Below are 10,418 nucleotides of genomic sequence, written 5' to 3' on the forward strand. Positions count from 1 at the left end.
AAAACAATAGCTAACAGAGATGAAGGTACTGTAAACATTTAGGATGGTATTACATTGTCTATGGGAACATATTAGTTTCATGGATGCATTTTTTTTTTTTTTTAAAGAAAGTGCTTGCTGAAAGTCAGATTGCAATGGTTTATATGGTATGGGTGTGTTTAATTGGGCAACATACTCCTCTCCTAGAAAAAAATTATGGGATAGTGGTTGGGGAAATCCGTGATCTTTTCACTTCAGAGTTTCCTTGGTACGCTTCCCTTATATATGCGTGGTACTCCCGCTAGAGTAAACTGAGTGGTTCCTAGTCATGATCCTTTTAAAGAGTTTGCAGGGAATTCAGGTTCCATCCTTTTATATACCTCACGTGGGCATATGGGTGCTCCTACACGCACAGTGTTGAAGTGGTTTACAGTTTGGTTCAATGGCTTTCAGCACCCTCATTATATAAATTGTTCCCATCCTACTGCTTGGGGAGGGAAGGGAAAAATGAAGATGTCTCCTGGCCCTATCACAACATTCCTATAGCTCCTTTCCTGCTAGAAATGCAGTTTCTTGGGCAATCTGTTTCCACTGGCTCTGTACCCTGCAGCCTGTGCTGTACTTTTCTCCTCTGGAAGCTCGGGGGCAGCTACTGTTGCTTCCACCAATTGTAATGGTGCATGGATTTCCAGTAAAATCATGCAGTGTGGAAGGGCACATACATTGAAAAGAGGCTAGTTCTTAGCTCTATAGTCTCCAGCTGTTGGTGGATTACCAGGCTGAGATGTTCTGGGGTTAGGGGAATGTATTTTGGAAGTGCTGCTGCTCCTCATTTCTCTCTTGTGTGCTTAAGAGTTTTTCTGACCCATTTGCACATAAGTAGTCTCGTGTGTGTGTGTGTGTGTATGCGTGGGTGCTGGAGATCTTTATATGAAGATCCTTGGCTTGTGCAAAACAGCTGTCAATGCAATCATGCTGATTTACAGTGGCAGAGGCTCTGGGCCTTGTCCTGCTTGTGCGTGTATGCATTCTGGGCCTGATCCTGAGAGATGAGGCACATCTGCAACTCCCACTGGAGAGAGACTGCCACTAAAACCTTAATCTGGCAGGTGAAGCCAGATGCAATGTACTTGTACCACAGGGTAGCAGAGAATCCAAATTATTTCCTTGCTTCAGGGACAGGAATGATGGATGTGTTTCTAAATGCTTTTGAATTGGGAAGTGAATTGAACAAGGGGAGGCAGGAGGACATGGTATGGTACCTAGCTCTACTACCGTCTGGGACATTTTCACCTTTATAGACAAAGAGGATTATAAAGATTAAGGGTGATTAAACTTTTTTCAGCAACGCTTGTTTACAACTGACCCCTGAAGTACATAGGAGAAGGTTGCAGGGAGTTCTGAAAAAAGGGGATAAGACCTATACTGTGGCTTCAACTCAAGTGAGGACATCTAAGAGGGCTTACAAGGCCTTCCTGTGCAGCTGCAATAGACACTACCGCCCACTGTTAACACATGTCCATCAAGAAGAAAGGCTGCGCACTGTCCCTGGGACCTATCACTTCAGTGGGGACCAGAGCCAGCAAGAGGGTGAAGGGGCCAGTTCCTGCAGACACCCTCCACTTCAGCAGCCTGCTCAGCGCCTTGAGCTGGTCACCTTGCAGCCCTGCCCCATTCACTAACCTAGCACCTTGGTGTGCCTCACAGGCACCCTTTGTCTGGGACCGAGGGAAGGGCTGGGGGACCACCAATGCTGGGCAGAGGCAGGTGCTCAGGCTGGACCTGTGTGTTGTTACCTTGATTGTCCCAATCACTCCCCACCAAACCCCTGATCTCTGTGGGTGTGGGGCTGATACTCCAGGGGGCCCGACAGCTGTGAATTGTAGTGTGCGGAGGCTTGGAATGGGAATAGGCTTGAACCCTCTATCTTCCTCCAGTCACCTTGGGAGCCACCACGTTTTGGCACCAGCTCCTTCTTGCCCACTACCTGACGGCTCCGCTTCACCCTCTTCCACCTGCCAGGGGCTTTGGGCTCCTCCAGCCCTGGGCGGGAGACAGCACCAGCCACTACCCTGTCAACATATACAGTTTGGGGGTGCAATGCCCCCCCATCACCCTCAACTCTGCCCCTGGGACTTTGTTAGGCCACACCCCACAGTTTGGGAATCCCAGACATAAGAAAATGGGGACCTGGTTGTGGGGGTGCCATGATCAATGAGGCTTATACATTAAAATGTTTAGAACAATTCTATAAATTTTTGCCCCTGAAACCTAAAATTGTGGTTAATGGACAAAGATTGTAGAGATGTAACTGTAGCAGGGAAATTGGCAGACCCTCATGTGGATAGTCAGCCTGGGTTTGATAGAAGGGGATCAGAGAACAAGGATTAGGCCCATGCGGAGACCCACCCTGAGGGGAGTGAAGTCACCTTGGAGAAGCCCTGGGACATATCTTTTTTGTTCAACATCTTCATAAATGATCTGGAGGATGGTGTGGATTGCACCCTCAGCAAGTTTGCAGATGACACTAAACTGGGAGGAGAGGTAGATATGCTGGAGGGTAGGGATAGGATACAGAGGGCCCTAGACAAATTAGAGGATTGGGCCAAAAGAAATCTGATGAGGTTCAACAAGGACAAGTGCAGAGTCCTGCACTTAGGACGGAAGAATCCCATGCACCGCTACAGACTAGGGACAGAATGGCTCAGCAGCAGTTTGACTAGGGGTTACAGTGGATGAGAATCTGGATATGAGTCAACAGTGTGCCCTTGTTGCCAAGAAGGCCAATGGCATTTTGGGATGTATATATAGGGGCATTGCCAGCAGATCGAGGGATGTGATCGTTTCCCCTCTAGTCAACAGTGGTGAGGCCTCATCTGGAGCACTGTGTCCAGTTTTGGGCCCCACACTACAAGAAGGATGAGGAAAAATTGGAAAGAGTCCAGCAGAGGGCAACAAAAATGATTAGGGGACTGGAACACATGACTTATGAGGAGAGGCTGAGGGAACTGGGATTGTTTAGTCTGCTGAAGAGAAGAATGAGGGAGGGATTTGATAGCTGCTTTCAACTACCTGAAAGGGGGTTCCAAAGAGGATGGCTCTAGACTGTTCTCAGTGGTAGCAGATGACAGAACAAGGAGTAATGGTCTCAAGTTGCAGTGGGGGAGGTTTAGGTTAGATATTAGGAAAAACTTTTTCACTAGGAGGCTGGTGAAACACTGGAATGCATTACCTAGGGAGGTGGTGGAATCTCCTTCCTTAGATATTTTTAAGGTCAGACTTGACAAAGCCCTGCCTGGGATGATTTAGTTGGGGATCGGTCCTGCTTTGAGCAGGGGGTTGGACTGGATGACCTCCTGAGGTCCCTTCCAACCCTGATATTCTATGCTTTTATGACTATTCCCCTATATTCCGCACTGGTGAGGCCCCACCTGGAGTATTGTGTCCAGTTTTGGTCCCCCCACTACAGAACGGATGTGGACAAATTGGAGACAGTCCAGCGGAGGGCAACAAAAATTATTAGGGGGCTGGGGCACATGACTTACGCGGAGAGGCTGAGGGAACTGGGGTTATTTAGTCTGCAGAAGAGAAGAGTGAGGGGGGGATTTGATAGCAGCCTTCAACTACCTGAAGGGGGGTTCCAAAGAGGATGGAGATCAGCTGTTCTCAGTGGTGGCAGATGACAGAACAAGAAGCAATGGACTTGAGTTGCAGTGGGGGAGGTCTAGGTTGGATATTAGGAAACACTCTTTCACTCAGAGGGTGGTGAAGCACTGGAAAGGGTTACCTAGGGAGGTGGTGGAATCTCCATCCTTAAAGGTTTTTAAGGCCCAGCTTGACAAAGCCCTGGCTGGGATGACTTAGTTGGTGTTGGTCCTGCTTTGAGCAAGGGATTGGACTAGATCTTCTGAGGTCTCTTCCAACCCTAATATTCTATGATTCTATGACATCTGGGGAAAAGTGGTATTCAGTAGGCAGCCAGCAAGGTCACTTTGCCTGGGATTGCTCATTCCGCTCACTAAGCCCCAGTGCAGTGCTGGAAAGGCTAGCTGCACCCCAACCTCACAGAATTAACCATGTGACTGAATCACCAGAGGGAGGGAGTCTCACAGTCATTTCATTGATGGCACACAGTGTTCATGTGAGCCGCTCACACCCAAAACCACTGTCCACAAGTCATGTTTCACCCTTCTGGGTGCAGATCATCTGCCAGTGGGAGAGAAAGGTGGTAGTTAATAGGGAGAGAAACTGGAACTGCTAACACTAGAGTTAGGCCCCATGTAATTAAACCCCATCAAATGCTCTCTGGGTGTGAAATCTGGGTTAAAGTTCCTGGTGTAAAAGCCTTTGTATAGAAATCTGTGCTGTAGGGAGAGCAGCCCCAGGAAGAGTAACTGGTTGTAGGTGTATTGTTAGGTATTCCAATTCTTTGCTTTGGGGGAATGAATGATATCACTTTAAAAGTAAAAGAGGGGAATCAGATGCCCTCAGTTAGCCCCAGACCTGCAAGGGACTGTTAGTCAAAATGCAACTGGGGCAGCTGACAGGAAGTAGAGGACGTGCATTCCCCTGCCTGTATCCCAGAGGAATCCTTATCTTTCCAGTATGTGCAGACAACCACCGCGGGGCAGGGGGAGTTAGATGCCTGCTCTGGCCTGACCTCCAAGGAGGTGGGGCAGAGAAAGGAATTTGGCTATGGAGGGAGCTTGAGGAATCTCCTTTGCTTGACCTCACTGCTATTAAAACGAGTCCATGGTCAAGAGTTGCTTCACAGGGAAGCAGCCCTGCCTCATTTTCTCCCTTTGGTCCAAAGAATACTTCCAGATGAAGTAGGGAACCGCAAGCCATCATGGGGGCCGCTAACCCCTTAAGGGACAAAAGGGACACCTCAAATGCCTTCTAGTTCACACCCAAATGTTTTGGGGGAACAAGGGTAAGAGGGGGTCATGCAAGAGCTCAGCCCTGTACATTCTAAACAGAGGTTCTAAATTATACAGGATCAGGGGCAGACCAGCAGGGAGTCCTCATCATCTGCCGCCCACCAGGTGAGGTGGGGGATGCCCCCACACCCATGATGCCCTCCAATCCCAAACCTGGCAGAAGCTGCAAGGTGGGGGTAGCCCCCGCAGCGACCCCGCAGCACCCCGACTCTGTCTCCGGCAGTGCTTACCTGAGGCAGCTCCCAGGAAGCATCCGGCAGGTCCCTCTGGCTCCTAGGGGCTGGGGGGAGCCGCTCCTCCCACTGATCACATCAAAAGTGGTGCCTTAGGTGCCGACTCCCTGGGTGATCTGGGGCTGGAGCACCCACGGGGAAAAATTGGTGGGTGCACCCACCGGCAGCTCCCCACCCCGCGCCCAGCGCCAGCTCACCTCACCTCCACTCCGCCTCCTCCACTGAATGTACCACCCCGCTCTGCTTCTCCATGGCCCCCACCCCCCGCCAGCTTCCCGCAAATCAGCTGTTCGGCGGGAAGCCTGGGAGGGCTGAGAAGCAAGTCGCGGCTTCCTGCTCAGGCCGAGGGTGGCGGAGGTGAGCTGGGGCGGGGAGCGGTTCCCCTGCGCGCCCCCCTCCCTCCCCCAGTTACCTGCTGCGGCACGTGCGGCCCTCCTCGCGACCCCCCCTGCCCGAGCTCACCTCCGATCTGCCTCCCTGGGCCTGAGCGGGAAGCCGTGGCTTGCTTCTCAGCCTGCCCCAGCTTCCCTGCGCAAACAGCTGATTTGCGGGAAGCCTGGGGGGCGCGGGGGCAGAGAAGCAGAGCAGGGCGGCGCATTCAGGGGAGGAGGCGGAGGCGGAGCGGAGATTAGGTGGGGCAGGGATCTGCCGGTGGGTGCTCTGCACCCACCAAATTTTCCCCTTGGGTGCTCCAGGGGTGGAGCACCTGTGGAGTCGGTGCCTAAGGCGCCACTTTTGGCCGGTTAAATTTAGAAGCCCTTTTAGAACTGGTTGTCCCTCGTGGAACAACCAGTTCTAAAAGGGCTTCTAAATTTAACAACCAGTTCTAGCGAACCGGTGCGAACCAGCTCCAGCTCACCACTGGATGGGGGAAGCTGTCCACCCCACCCCCTATGGCCCCCTGACTCCATCCACAGCAGAAGCCACAGGACGGGGGAAGCCCTCCCCCCCGCACCACCCTAACCTTCACTCTGGCAGAAGAAACCCCCAGTGCCCCGACCCTCTCTCCGCAAATGCTGTGATGTGGCAAGGGAAGTCCACGTGCCTGACCCTGCTCTCTGGAAGAAGTGCCAGGTGGGCGGGGTGGGAGAAACCCCAGCGCACGAACCCTGGTCCCTTGCAGAAGGGCTGGCGGGGGGTGGGGGTGGCAGGGGAAGCCCCTGCACCTGGATCCCCACTGTGGCCCTGGGACTAGAGGAGCTCTGACTCCCCGCTATGGCCCCAAGGCCTTGATGTGGGGACAGAGCTTCTCCGGTCTTGCCATGGCACAAGGACAGAACTTCTCCAGTTTTGGGGCTGCTGGAGTTGGGGCAGAAAGAAGCAAATGGGTCGTGGGGTGGGCAGAAGGGGGGGGGAACCCTGGGTGGAACAGGGGTGGGGTTGCGGGGAAAGGGCAGAAAGGGGTGGGGCTGTGGGCGGGGGCTGCAGGCAGAAAGGGTAGGGAGGGGCCCCCCCACTTCCTCTGGCCCAGGGCCCCAGGAAACCTTAATCAGCTTCTGTACAGGATGGGATGTCTAATAACAATGTGGATTTTTGAAGGATGTATGTTGGCTTGCTAGCAGAATGTTTATTAGATGCATAGTTGAAATATGAAATTATGAATGGTGGTAATGATTTAAATGCCATTTTGGGAATAAACCTGTTAGTTTCTCTAGGATGCCAGTGAAGCACTTTAGTTACACCCATTTCTTTAGGGGGGATATATGACAGATATGGCAAAGTTCTGACATATCCTTCTTGGGAGACCTTACTAAGTTAAGTAAGTATCCTTGGGGTCCATTGTATTAAATTAATGGTTTATATATTGTTGTGGGGCCATGATTGTATGTTCTCTAGGGAAAAGATATGACAGATGTGAGATCTGGCCATTCAAAGGGCTTGTCAAGGTTCATTCCCCACTCTGAACTCTAGGGTACAGATGTGGGGACATGCATGAAAACCTCCTAAGCTTACTTTTACCAGCTTAGGTTAAAACTTCCCCAAGGTACAAACTATTTTACCCTTGGACTTCCACTGCCACCACCAAACTTTATCTGGGTTCCTGAGAAAATGGAGTTTGGAAAGGTCTTTCCCCCCAAAATCCTCCCAACCCTTGCACCCCACTTCCTGGGCAAGGTTTGGTAAAAATCTTCACCAATTTGCATAGGTGACCACAGACCCAAACCCTTGGATCTTAGAACAATGAAAAAAGCATTCAGTTTCCTTACAAGAAGGCTTTTAATAGAAGTAAAAAAGAATCACCTCTGTAAAATCAGGATGGTGAATACCTTACAGGGTAATTAGATTCAAAACAGAGAATCCCTCTAGGCAAAACCTTAAGTTACAAAAAAGACACACAGACAGGAATATTCATTCTATTCAGCACAGCTATTTTCTCAGCCATTTAAAGAAATCATAATCTAACACATACCTAGCTAGATTACTTACTAAGTTCTAAGACTCCATTCCTGTTCTGTCCCCAGCAAAAGCGTCACACAGACCCTTTGTTTTTCTCCCTCCTCCCAGCTTTTGAAAGTATCTTGTCTCCTCATTGGTCATTTTGGTCAGGTGCCAGCAAGGTTACCTTTAGCTTCTTAACCCTTTACAGGTGAAAAAAATTTTCCTCTGGCCAGGAGGGATTTTAAAGGTGATTACCCTTCCCTTTATATTTATGACAGGGCTATATTAAAAATATGCTAGAAAAGAATGGACTTTTTGTAAGTGAATTTCCTGGGGAATCCCTCGGTAGAGGTTAATGTGAATTCTCCAGCTTTTTGAATCTATGCCCTGAGGAAAGAGTGATTATCAGTTGATTACCTGTTCCAGGAGACTGGTAGATTAAAGGCCTGAGCTGTTGTAAAGACACAGCTGAACTGCCCAGCTTATGTTCTGGTTCTGAATCCGAGACAGTTAAGAACGTCTAACCACAGAGAAAAACAAATTATGGGCTTTAACTACAGAGACCAAGGTTGGAGACCAGAGACCAAAGTTGGAGTTGGGGTTTTAGCATGTCTGTAAGGTCTTTTATTGTTTTTAATGTTTTCTCTGTAATGTGCTTGCTTAGAAAGAGCTGTGTGGTAACTTATAACTGTGGGCAGGTACATTGCTCATAACCTTTGGAGAGAAAGTGAAGTTCAGAGACTGGCCTGTTTCGGCAAGCTGGCTGGGAATATCACAGTGTAGGCAGGGAACTGTGCAGCTTTAAAGTTTCCCCAATCAGGAGAGAATGACCCGAGGGTCTCCACCCAAGAGAGGTGATATCTTGGAGCTGGAAGCCTAGACTGGATGCCCTTGCTGGACCCCGGTGGGGAATTACAGGTGCAGGTGTTTCATATCTGGTCTTGAAAAAACAGTGTGTTCAGAGGGTCAGCTGTCTCTAGTCACAGTCAGGCTTTGACCTCTCTAGCCATACTGCCACAAGGGTGCCAATTCATGCCAACTGTGCTGGGGATTTCTGCAACGTGGGCACCTGTCTTCTAGGGACTGGACTGAGTCCAACTCATTTTGCATAGGCCATTGAGCAGCTGTGAGATTAACTGACTGTCAGTCACTACAGAGGTATGTCTGATTCAAAGTTCTAAGTCAGAGTTGTAGATCGATGCTTGATGCACGCAAGTGTGTGTTTGGATATAACTGAAATCTGTGTTAAAATAATGTACTTTAAAGCTTAGGCACAGCTGAGGAGATAACATTTCAGTCTTTGCATTTTCTTCATTTATAAAGTGTATTTTTTCTTACCACTTACACCATTTATTTTGATCCTAAAATTAATTTTTCAAAGAAACACAGAGATGGAATAAATTAATACCCTTTCTACACTTTTTAATGTGTTCCAATCATCTTGGTAAGAGAGCAGCATTGGAAGAAAAATTGGAAGACCAATAATCTAAAAATAAATTGCCAGACAAAAAATCTTTAAACTGAAGTTAAGGTTATAAATGAGTTAAATTTAAGGAGGACCTTAGAAGAACCTTAAAGTAGAACAAATAAATAAAGAATTCTGAAAGCTGGAAAATTCAAAGTTGAAGTTGCACTTTAGAAACAGTGATAAAAACCAATGGAATGTATGGCTTTGCTTGCACAGTTAGACAGCAGTGGTGTACTGGATTGAAGAAAAAGTTGGGAGCCAGGAGACCTGGACCAAAATTTACAAACATCACTGGTGATTTTAAGGGCCTCAGTGTTAGTGTGCTCAACTTGAGACACCTAGAAATAGTCTGATTTTCAGAATGTGCATTGTACCTCCCCCCGGAAAATTTGGCCCCTTTAGGTGTCTCGAGTTGGGAACCCAAACTTTGTGGAACTCAGAATCATTATGGGATAGATGCACAAAAAAGCTTAGGCACCTAAGTCCAACATTGAGGTGCCAATGAGATTCTCAGAACCTCTGCTCAGCTGCTGCCTAACTCTGTAAGTGCCCAAGTCCCTATCCATTGAAATTCCCACTGTTAAAGTCTCCATGGCACCTAAAAATCTACCAGTGAGCATGTGCATAGCTGCCTTTTTCTAGGCACCTATCTCACGCCTAAGCCCCAACAGGATCCCTCCCCTTGCTTCTCTCACCTGCGGGGGCTGATCTTACAATGCAATGTAAGCACTGGGCCAGAGTGAGAGTGACTGTATAGCCTGCAGTTAGGACACTCACCTGGGAAGTAGTAGACCCAGGATAGAGACCCCTTGCTCCAGTGGATATTTAATTATTTACTTATGCAAAGTGGAACAACTTACAAAGAGAGTTTGAGAGGCCCTATTAAAGAATGCCCCATAAGCCAGCAGTTAGGGCACTCACCTGGGATAGGGGAGATCCAAGTACAAATCCCTTTGCCATGTGAAGCAGAGCAACAGTTGAACCTAGGTCTCCCCCAGGGCCAGATTAAAGAATCTGGGGCCTTGTGCACTATAGAAATTGCTCCTCCCACCAACCTTCCTTAAATTAGACAGAGCATAGATTTTAAAACCAGAAGAGACCATTATGATAATCTAGTCTGACCTCTGGTATAACACAGGCCACAGAACTCCCCCAAAATAACACCAATAAATAACTAATATTTATTCAATATTTCTGCCTTTTCTGCATGATTATGGATAATTCTATCCTTTCCATCTAGTAATGGATCAATACCATTGTCAGGATTCTTATTGTTCCTAATATATTTTTTTTAAAAGTCTGCACGGACAGACTTCTGCACCGCACATAGGCAGTTGGGAACTCTGTGCCAACACAGGAGTCCACCTGCATGGTTATTTCTGCAGGATCCAGGGCTTGGTTTATACCTGGTGTGACAAA

Source organism: Natator depressus, chromosome 1, assembly GCF_965152275.1.
Source record: "Natator depressus isolate rNatDep1 chromosome 1, rNatDep2.hap1, whole genome shotgun sequence".
Classification (NCBI taxonomy): domain Eukaryota; kingdom Metazoa; phylum Chordata; order Testudines; family Cheloniidae; genus Natator; species Natator depressus.